Consider the following 11,718-nt stretch of genomic DNA (forward strand, 5'->3'; position numbering starts at 1 on the left):
GTTGGTTTGGACCCCCCCCAAAAAAGAAGCAATTAATCTCTCCTTGCACAAACTGGCTCTACAGAGGCAAGATGTCCACCTCATCATCACCCTCCGATATATCACCGTGTACATCCCCCTCCTCACAGATTATCAATTCGTCCCCACTGGAATCCACCATCTCAGCTCCCTGTGTACTTTGTGGAGGCAATTGCTGCTGGTCAATGTCTCCGCGGAGGAATTGATTATAATTCATTTTAATGAACATCATCTTCTCCACATTTTCTGGATGTAACCTCGTACGCCGATTGCTGACAAGGTGAGCGGCGGCACTAAACACTCTTTCGGAGTACACACTTGTGGGAGGGCAACTTAGGTAGAATAAAGCCAGTTTGTGCAATGGCCTCCAAATTGCCTCTTTTTCCTGCCAGTATAAGTATGGACTGTGTGACGTGCCTACTTGGATGCGGTCACTCATATAATCCTCCACCATTCTTTCAATGGTGAGAGAATCATATGCAGTGACAGTAGACGACATGTCCGTAATCGTTGTCAGGTCCTTCAGTCCGGACCAGATGTCAGCATCAGCAGTCGCTCCAGACTGCCCTGCATCACCGCCAGCGGGTGGGCTCGGAATTCTGAGCCTTTTCCTCGCACCCCCAGTTGCGGGAGAATGTGAAGGAGGAGCTGTTGACAGGTCGCGTTCCGCTTGACTTGACAATTTTCTCACCAGCAGGTCTTTCAACCCCAGCAGACTTGTGTCTGCCGGAAAGAGAGATCCAAGGTAGGCTTTAAATCTAGGATCGAGCACGGTGGCCAAAATGTAGTGCTCTGATTTCAACAGATTGACCACCCGTGAATCCTTGTTAAGCGAATTAAGGGCTCCATCCACAAGTCCCACATGCCTAGCGGAATCGCTCCGTGTTAGCTCCTCCTTCAATGTCTCCAGCTTCTTCTGCAAAAGCCTGATGAGGGGAATGACCTGACTCAGGCTGGCAGTGTCTGAACTGACTTCACGTGTGGCAAGTTCAAAGGGCATCAGAACCTTGCACAACGTTGAAATCATTCTCCACTGCGCTTGAGACAGGTGCATTCCACCTCCTATATCGTGCTCAATTGTATAGGCTTGAATGGCCTTTTGCTGCTCCTCCAACCTCTAAAGCATATAGAGGGTTGAATTCCACCTCGTTACCACTTCTTGCTTCAGATGATGGCAGGGCAGGTTCAGTAGTTTTTGGTGGTGCTCCAGTCTTCTGTACGTGGTGCCTGTACGCCGAAAGTGTCCCGCAATTTTTCTGGCCACCGACAGCATCTCTTGCACGCCCCTGTCGTTTTTTAAATAATTCTGCACCACCAAATTCAAGGTATGTGCAAAACATGGGACGTGCTGGAATTTGCCCATATTTAATGCACACACAATATTGCTGGCGTTGTCCGATGCCACAAATCCACAGGAGAGTCCAATTGGGGTAAGCCATTCCGCGATGATCTTCCTCAGTTGCCGTAAGAGGTTTTCAGCTGTGTGCGTATTCTGGAAACCGGTGATACAAAGCGTAGCCTGCCTAGGAAAGAGTTGGCGTTTGCGAGATGCTGCTACTGGTGCCGCCGCTGCTGTTCTTGCGGCGGGAGTCCATACATCTACCCAGTGGGCTGTCACAGTCATATAGTCCTGACCCTGCCCTGCTCCACTTGTCCACATGTCCGTGGTTAAGTGGACATTGGGTACAACTGCATTTTTTAGGACACTGGTGAGTCTTTTTCTGACGTCCGTGTACATTCTCGGTATCGCCTGCCTAGAGAAGTGGAACCTAGATGGTATTTGGTAACGGGGGCACACTGCCTCAATAAATTGTCTAGTTCCCTGTGAACTAACGGCGGATACCGGACGCACGTCTAACACCAACATAGTTGTCAAGGCCTCAGTTATCCGCTTTGCAGCAGGATGACTGCTGTGATATTTCATCTTCCTCGCAAAGGACTGTTGAACAGTCAATTGCTTACTGGAAGTAGTACAAGTGGGCTTACGACTTCCCCTCTGGGATGACCATCGACTCCCAGCAGCAACAACAGCAGCGCCAGCAGCAGTAGGCGTTACACGCAAGGATGCATCGGAGGAATCCCAGGCAGGAGAGGACTCGTCAGAATTGCCAGTGACATTGCCTGCAGGACTATTGGCATTCCTGGGGAAGGAGGAAATTGACACTGAGGGAGTTGGTGGGGTGGTTTGCGTGAGCTTGGTTACAAGAGGAGGGGATTTACTGGTCAGTGGACTGCTTCCGCTGTCACCCAAAGTTTTTGAACTTGTCACTGACTTATTATGAATGCGCTGCAGGTGACGTATAAGGGAGGATGTTCCAAGGTGGTTAACGTCCTTACCCCTACTTATTACAGCTTGACAAAGGGAACACACGGCTTGACACCTGTTGTCCGCATTTCTGTTGAAATAGTTCCACACCGAAGAGCTGATTTTTTTGGTATTTTCACCAGGCATGTCAACGGCCATATTCCTCCCACGGACAACAGGTGTCTCCCCGGGTGCCTGACTTAAACAAACCACCTCACCATTAGAATCCTCTTGGTCAATTTCCTCCCCAGCGCCAGCAACACCCATATCCTCCTCATCCTGGTGTACTTCAACACTGACATCTTCAATCTGACTATCAGGAACTGGACTGCGGGTGCTCCTTCCAGCACTTGCAGGGGGCGTGCAAATGGTGGAAGGCGCATGCTCTTCACGTCCAGTGTTGGGAAGGTCAGGCATCGCAACCGACACAATTGGACTCTCCTTGTGGATTTGGGATTTCGAAGAACGCACAGTTCTTTGCGGTGCAACTGCTTTTGCCAGCTTGAGTCTTTTCATTTTTCTAGCGAGAGGCTGAGTGCCTCCATCCTCATGTGAAGCTGAACCACTAGCCATGAACATAGGCCAGGGCCTCAGCCGTTCCTTGCCACTCCGTGTGGTAAATGGCATATTGGCAAGTTTACGCTTCTCCTCCGACAATTTTATTTTAGGTTTTGGAGTCCTTTTTTTACTGATATTTGGTGTTTTGGATTTGACATGCTCTGTACTATGACATTGGGCATCGGCCTTGGCAGACGACGTTGCTGGCATTTCATCGTCTCGGCCATGACTAGTGGCAGCAGCTTCAGCACGAGGTGGAAGTGGATCTTGATCTTTCCCTAATTTTGGAACCTCAACATTTTTGTTCTCCATATTTTAATAGGCACAACTAAAAGGCACCTCAGGTAAACAATGGAGATGGATGGATACTAGTATACAATTATGGACGGACTGCCGAGTGCCGACACAGAGGTAGCTACAGCCGTGAACTACCGTACTGTGTCTGCTGCTAATATAGACTGGTTGATAAAGAGATGTCGTAGTATGTATGTATGAAGAAGAAAGAAAAAAAAACCACGGTTAGGTGGTATACAATTATGGACGGACTGCCGAGTGCCGACACAGAGGTAGCCACAGCCGTGAACTACCGTACTGTACTGTGTCTGCTGCTAATATAGACTGGTTGATAAAGAGATGTCGTAGTATGTATGTATGAAGAAGAAAGAAAAAAAAACCACGGTTAGGTGGTATACAATTATGGACGGACTGCCGAGTGCCGACACAGAGGTAGCCACAGCCGTGAACTACCGTACTGTACTGTGTCTGCTGCTAATATAGACTGGTTGATAAAGAGATGTAGTAGTATGTATGTATAAAGAAGAAAGAAAGAAAAACCACGGGTAGGTGGTATACAATTATGGACGGACTGCCGAGTGCCGACACAGAGGTAGCCACAGCCGTGAACTACCGTACTGTACTGTGTCTGCTGCTAATATAGACTGGTTGATAAAGAGATGTCGTAGTATGTATGTATGAAGAAGAAAGAAAAAAAAACCACGGTTAGGTGGTATACAATTATGGACGGACTGCCGAGTGCCGACACAGAGGTAGCCACAGCCGTGAACTACCGTACTGTACTGTGTCTGCTGCTAATATAGACTGGTTGATAAAGAGATGTCGTAGTATGTATGTATGAAGAAGAAAGGAAAAAAAAACCACGGTTAGGTGGTATACAATTATGGACGGACTGCCGAGTGCCGACACAGAGGTAGCCACAGCCGTGAACTACCGTACTGTACTGTGTCTGCTGCTAATATAGACTGGTTGATAAAGAGATGTCGTAGTATGTATGTATAAAGAAGAAAGAAAAAAAAACCACGGGTAGGTGGTATACAATTATGGATGGACTGCCGAGTGCCGACACAGAGGTAGCTACAGCCGTGAACTACCGTACTGTGTCTGCTGCGACTGGATGATAAATAATGATATAAAAAATATATATATATCACTACTGCAGCCGGACAGGTATATATATTATATAATGACGGACCTGCTGGACACTGTCTGTCAGCAGAATGAGTTTTTTATAGAATAAAAAAAAAAACACCACACAAGTGAAGTCACACGACGAGTGTTTAACTTTTTCAGGCAATCACAATATAGTATACTACTAACTATACTGGTGGTCAGTGTGGTCAGGTCACTGGTCAGTCACACTGGCAGTGGCACTCCTGCAGCAAAAGTGTGCACTGTTTAATTTTAATATAATATGTACTCCTGGCTCCTGCTATAACCTATAACTGGCACTGCAGTGCTCCCCAGTCTCCCCCACAATTATAAGCTGTGTGAGCTGAGCACAGTCAGATATATAATATATACATAGATGATGCAGCACACTGGGCTGAGCAGTGCACACAGATATGGTATGTGACTGTCTTGTACTCCTGGCTCCTGCTATAACCTATAACTGGCACTGCAGTGCTCCCCAGTCTCCCCCACAATTATAAGCTGTGTGAGCTGAGCACAGTCAGATATATAATATATACATAGATGATGCAGGCATGCAGCACACTGGGCTGAGCAGTGCACACAGATATGGTATGTGACTGAGTCACTGTGTGTACCGTTTTTTTCAGGCAGAGAACGGATATATTAAATAAAACAACTGCACTGCTGGTGGTCACTGTGGTCAGTCACTAAACTCTGCACTCTCTTCTACAGTATCAGCCTCAGGTCAATCTCTCTCTCTCTCTCCTAATCTAAATGGAGAGGACGCCAGCCACGTCCTCTCCCTATCAATCTCAATGCACGTGTGAAAATGGCGGCGACGCGCGGCTCCTTATATAGAATCCGAGTCTCGCGAGAATCCGACAGCGTCATGATGACGTTCGGGCGCGCTCGGGTTAACCGAGCAAGGCGGGAAGATCCGAGTCGCTCGGACCCGTGAAAAAAAACATGAAGTTCGTGCGGGTTCGGATTCAGAGAAACCGAACCCGCTCATCTCTAGTAAATATATAAACACATATCTCACATAGGTGATAAAGGTTGAAAGTGACAGTGCCCTGGGATGTGTCATTTAGATTTAAAGTGTTAGTGCTGTATAAATAATTTATTTTGAGTGCAAATGGATGTTTAAAAATGTTAATAATTATATATGTATGTAAAATCTGGACTCATTTTATCTTAATAAAAAATTCTTTATCCGATACAGTCATATGGATTCATTCTTCCTTAGTCATTTTAGAAGATGTCCATAGTTTTTGATGTATCCGTTAATTCAGTCTTGTACATCGCTTGTGGACGTCTTGCGGTACTTCTCATATTTGTTTATGGTATCGTCCATTGAAAAATTAGCTGGAAAAGACCATAGAGAATGTGATAAAAGAATACGTGGGGAATGAAGCATCATCAAAAGAGGAGGTGATGTCCTAAACAAGTTGTCGAGACGGGAAATGTTTTGGATATATGAACTCAAGACCCTATCCCCATTAGGACTGAATGAGGCGTTTGAAATTGCCCCTTTCCTCTGATGCTTCATTCCCCACGTATTCTTTTATCACATTCTCTTACCACCTTTTATTACCTTTTATCTCTTTTTTAATTTATTACTCTCCTTGATTTATGAAATTGGTTTCCTATATATCTATATATCTATATTAAGGCTTTAAGTCATAAGCCATTTCTATGGTCTTTTCCAGCTAATTTTTCAATAGATAAAATGAGTCCAGATTTTACATACATATATAATTATTAACATTTTTAAACATCCATTTGCACTCAAAATAAATTATTTATACAGCACTAACACTTTAAATCTAAATGACACATCCCAGGGCACTGTCACTTTCAACCTTTATCACCTATGTGAGATATGTGTTTATATATTTACATATATATACATGTATGTGTATATATACATACATATAATCCATTGCACCTTGCACATTAGCGAATCACAAGCTAAGTGTACTCAGTAAAATTGGCTATGCGCTTAATAGCGCTATTTAATCACGGTGCGTTCCACTACAAATGACATGTACATCACTTCCGCATCTCTTACGGAAGTGACGCCAGCGGCATAGCGGTGCATTCCACCGCTATGTCCTATTCCCCTCCAACTTAATGGCGGTGCGTTCCACCGCCCTAATGCGCTCACTTCCATGTTTTCCGTGGTTCCCACGGACGTGAGGTGAGTGCTGTGGCGGTGCACGCCACCGCTAATTTCTATCTCTTTTTCCCCACTTGCTCCAGCACTTCACTGGCTCATCCCAGATCTATTTTTTACACAGTGAAATTCACTATTTAAATAGCACACTACGCCGGCCGGAAATGACGCATGCGTTCCACATGCGTTCCACCACCATTTCCGACGGCAATAGACATTACTTCACCTTTTATTCATGCTCTCTATAAAAGTTTCGGTTCTTCTTTACCCTATTATACTTCTATTCATGCTCCACTGTTTTGAGTGCATATTAGATTGTAGTTATATTATTTTTCAACAAAATTAATGACAATCACAGGAAGTGATGTCATTGTCAATTTCCTCCTTCTGGGCATAAATAGAGCAAAACTTGCTCAGTGTGGTTATCCCCTTGATGAAGTCCTGTTGCTGACGGACGAAACGCGTTGGGAGTACCTGCAGACACCTCCTCTTGATGGACAGATAAGCCTAAAACAATTTTAAATCCTGTACGCATGCATTTCAGTCATTTTCATGGACAGATAAGCCTGATATAATTTTTATTCTGTACGCATGCTATACAGCTATTTTTATGTGTGTTTTTATGTGATTATGTTATTAAATTTTTTGTATTTTTAATATACATACTGCTCAGGCTGGAAATTTATATCCTGTGGGAATAAGCTAGTTCCCTAATTAGGCCTGTGAAACTAAACAAGTAACATAATACGTAACATAAACGGTACACACTATGTTAGTTTTCTTCTGTTTTATCCGCATGTTCTTAATCCACAAAAAGACTACTACTTGAGTCAAGTCTCTACCTACCAGATAAGTGTTTTAAATCGATCCTTATCATCCGTTTTTCTATACCTTCATTTTCCCTGACCCTAATAATCACACTCTTGGGCGCTTGTTTTCCCAATTCTTGCAATATATATATATATATATATATATATATATATATATATAAGATGAAGAAGAACTGCGGCACTCAGACTTTTCAATAACAGTGTTTGTATTCAGAAAATCATGACAAGGTGACCAATACAATGACATGTGTTATGTCATGATGTACATACAGTGAAACCAGTCTGGTAACGCCCAATCTCGTATGATCTTGGAAGCTAAGCAGTGCTGGGCCGGATCAGTACCAGGAAGGGAGACCACCTGGGAAGATCAGGTACTGTAAGAGAGCGGTGACCTTGCAATCCCTCCACTTGGGCACAATAATATAATATTAATTTTATTTTGTCTGCACATTGTAATAATCTGCACTTTACTATATATCACTTTTGAAATGTAGAATGTAACACTCAGTAGTGTTAAAAATACTATGTAATAAGCACTAGCACTTAAATACGCACAGCACCAATCAAATAAATTAAATGCTCTTAGTATATTTATTTATTTTTATATTTATATATTCATACATTTATATTTACACAGCACCAATCTAATACATTTTATTAATATATGCGCTCTTAGTGTAATTATCTACTTAGTTATTTTTCAACTTCCCTAAAAGCATATAATTACATTACATTATGTTCTGATACTTTCCTCTTTGCTTTTATATATTTTTTTGTGCCGACGGAGCTGCCTAATCCGGACGAATGAACATAACTATACAGTGAATATGTGTCTGCAAACTCCAATAAAATGGCCGCCGTCGCTCCCACCAAACAGTAGATGGAAGATTTGGTATCCAGGAAATGAGATGCGTTCCAGCTATGCGGTTTACCAAATAGGGACTTCCGGGCACGAGTCAGTAACAGAAGAGACAAAGCAGCCAGCGCATGCGCCTGGGACACCGGGAATTGGGGTGGAAGTCCGACGCATGCGCAGTGAAGAACGGACATAACCGGAAGTGTGGCGGAAGTGCCATATTCGCGATGTCTGATGCCCAAAACAGCCTCCTAAACATTAGTTTTTAGGAAAAGAAGCAATAAACATTTAAAACTGGTGTCCCCTATCACATCCCTATAAGTTGTATAGTATTTCTTGGTACTCACACTAATTAGGAAAACCCAAACAGGATATGACATCATAATGAATTAGTATGTGAGAGGGGTATAAGTATGAGCCCTGTCCCAGCACTAGACCACCCCTTGATGAAGTCCTGAAGGACGAAACGCGCTGGATTCCCTCACTTACCTCCACCTATACTGAGCTAAGTTTGACCTCTTACTTGTACCACTTTGTTTTTTAAAATTGTTCATTCTTTTATATATATATTTTTTTAGACTTTTATGTTTTTTATGGGATTTTTCAAAAATTCTGTACTCTTATGTGAATTAAATTGTCGTATTTTTAGTACAATTGGCTCCTGTAATTTGCAATCCTGTAGAGAAAATACCATAAGTATATATATCGAATATCATCCCCCACTCTCTCTCTCTCTCTCTATATATATATATATATATATATTTAAGATGAAGAAGAACTGCGGCACTCAGAGACCTTTTCAATAACTCTGTTTGTATTCAGAAAATCATGACAAGGTGACCAACGTTTCGGGGTTGACAACCCCGAAACGTTGGCCACCGTGTCATGATTTTCTGAATACAAACACTGGTATTGAAAAGTCTCTGAGTGCCGCAGTTCTTCTTCATCTTCTACATCTATTTCACTGAGGGCACCGGAGCCATTCATTATTCAGTGGAGTATATATATATATACATAACAAAATGTGGAAAGAGGCATTATAGCAAGGGCTTTCTGTGCAATAAAATTTGTCATGCCCCTTCCCCACGAGTCATGCGTTTTATGTCTCTTTTAGAAAAATTAGGGGGGGGGGGGGGGGCAGCAATTCTCTTTCTGGCAAAGGGCACCAAAAAGTCTAAAAGGCTCTTGCCTTCCCAAGCTGGTATCAACTCTTTTATTTTATTGAAATAATGTTCCCTTATCAATCCAGTGTAATCCAAACGTTGGCACTCACACGTAGGAACTTGTCTGCATGTAATGATGTAAGGTGATAGCTCCAATCATGTCACCCTTCCAGTTTATGGAGTAATGTCAAAAAGTTGAGTGTGTGAGGAAGCAAACAAGACGTGTAAAATAGTATATTTCTTCTACATTCACATCAGCTTTTTCTTTACACAGAGCAGCACATACTGATAAATCTGTAGGACAATGTAAAATACACATCTTTGTGGATCGTAGCATATATCTATAGGATATCAGCATGGACATTATAATGGAACACCATAATGGCGAATGATAGGTCTAGAGATAAAAAGCTCAAAGTTCAGATTTAGGATGTGCAGTAAGGTCTATGGGCCTAATTCAGATCTGATCGCTGGGCTGCATTTTTTGCAGCCCTGCGATCAGATAGTCGCCGCCTACAGGGGGAGTGTATATTCGCTGTGCAAGTGTGCGATCGCATGTGTAGCAGAGCCGCACAAACTGATTTTGTGCAGTCTCTGCGCAGACCAGGACTTACTCTTCCAGTGCGATTGAATCCTGTTGATCGAGGCCGGAGCTGACGTCGGACACCTTCCCTGAAAACGCTTGAGTCCGCCTGCATTTTATCCGGACACTCCATGAAAACGGTCAGCTGCCACCCAGAAACAGCCTCTTCCTGTCAATCTCCGTGCGAACGCCCGTGTAAATGGATCCTTCGCACTATCCCATAGCTGATCGGCGAAGCCCATTGTAGCCGTCTGACGCGCTGGCGCATTGCGATGCATAGGCATGCGCAGTTCAGATCTGATCGCCCGCTGTCAGCATCTACCCCCCCCCCTTTCTTTCTCTGGCCAGCATCTGTCACCCCCTCCTTTCTCTCTCTGGCCAGCATCTGTCCCCCCTCTATCTGCCCAACATCTGCCCCCCCCCTCCTTTCTCTTTTTTTCTCTTTCTGGCCAGCATCTGTTCCCCCTCTCTCTGTCCAGCATATACCAGCAGGCAGGATGATGGTGTCGGTATACTGACAGCCGGTATCTTGTCTGCTGATATATCATACCACACCTCACCAAACACCCAGCTTACTACTTTCATACGTATTGCACTGCAGCCATAGACCAGTATAGGTGATTTTTTCACCCCCTGTCGGGAACTATGTATTTGTGTGTATATAGGGGGGGGGGGGGGGGCGTGATGTGAGCTTGCTCTGGGAGCCATGGCTCCATGCTACACCTCTAGTGTTCACTCTAGAATCCGGGCCGGGCAGGGCGCCGGTTCTAGAGGGGCACTAGCCCGAAAAGGGGGCACGGCCATGCAAAATAGGGGGCGGGGTCATCGCTGGTAATATAAGTAGAGATGAGCGCCTGAAATTTTTCGGGTTTTGTGTTTTGGTTTTGGGTTCGGTTCCGCGGCCGTGTTTTGGGTTCGAACGCGTTTTGGCAAAACCTCACCGAATTTTTTTTGTCGGATTCGGGTGTGTTTTGGATTCGGGTGTTTTTTTCAAAAAACACTAAAAAACAGCTTAAATCATAGAATTTGGGGGTCATTTTGATCCCAAAGTATTATTAACCTCAAAAACCATAATTTACACTCATTTTCAGTCTATTCTGAATACCTCACACCTCACAATATTATTTTTAGTCCTAAAATTTGCACCGAGGTCGCTGTGTGAGTAAGATAAGCGACCCTAGTGGCCGACACAAACACCGGGCCCATCTAGGAGTGGCACTGCAGTGTCACGCAGGATGTCCCTTCCAAAAAACCCTCCCCAAACAGCACATGACGCAAAGAAAAAAAGAGGCGCAATGAGGTAGCTGTGTGAGTAAGATTAGCGACCCTAGTGGCCGACACAAACACCGGGCCCATCTAGGAGTGGCACTGCAGTGTCACGCAGGATGGCCCTTCCAAAAAACCCTCCCCAAACAGCACATGACGCAAAGAAAAAAAGAGGCGCAATGAGGTAGCTGACTGTGTGAGTAAGATTAGCGACCCTAGTGGCCGACACAAACACCGGGCCCATCTAGGAGTGGCACTGCAGTGTCACGCAGGATGTCCCTTCCAAAAAAACCCTCCCCAATCAGCACATGATGCAAAGAAAAAGAAAAGAAAAAAGAGGTGCAAGATGGAATTGTCCTTGGGCCCTCCCACCCACCCTTATGTTGTATAAACAAAACAGGACATGCACACTTTAACCAACCCATCATTTCAGTGACAGGGTCTGCCACACGACTGTGACTGATATGACGGGTTGGTTTGGACCCCCCCCAAAAAAGAAGCAATTAATCTCTCCTTGCACAAACTGGCTCTACAG

The 11,718-nt window shown here is 44.1% G+C and overlaps 1 pseudogene; it reads left to right on the plus strand.

Moving 5' to 3' along the window:
• The first annotated feature begins 7,579 nt into the window (after window positions 1-7,579).
• Window positions 7,580-7,698, plus strand: LOC134936669 (5S ribosomal RNA; annotated as a pseudogene).
• Window positions 7,699-11,718: the final 4,020 nt, after the last annotated feature.

Source organism: Pseudophryne corroboree, chromosome 1 (genome assembly GCF_028390025.1).
Source record: "Pseudophryne corroboree isolate aPseCor3 chromosome 1, aPseCor3.hap2, whole genome shotgun sequence".
Lineage (NCBI taxonomy): Eukaryota > Metazoa > Chordata > Amphibia > Anura > Myobatrachidae > Pseudophryne > Pseudophryne corroboree.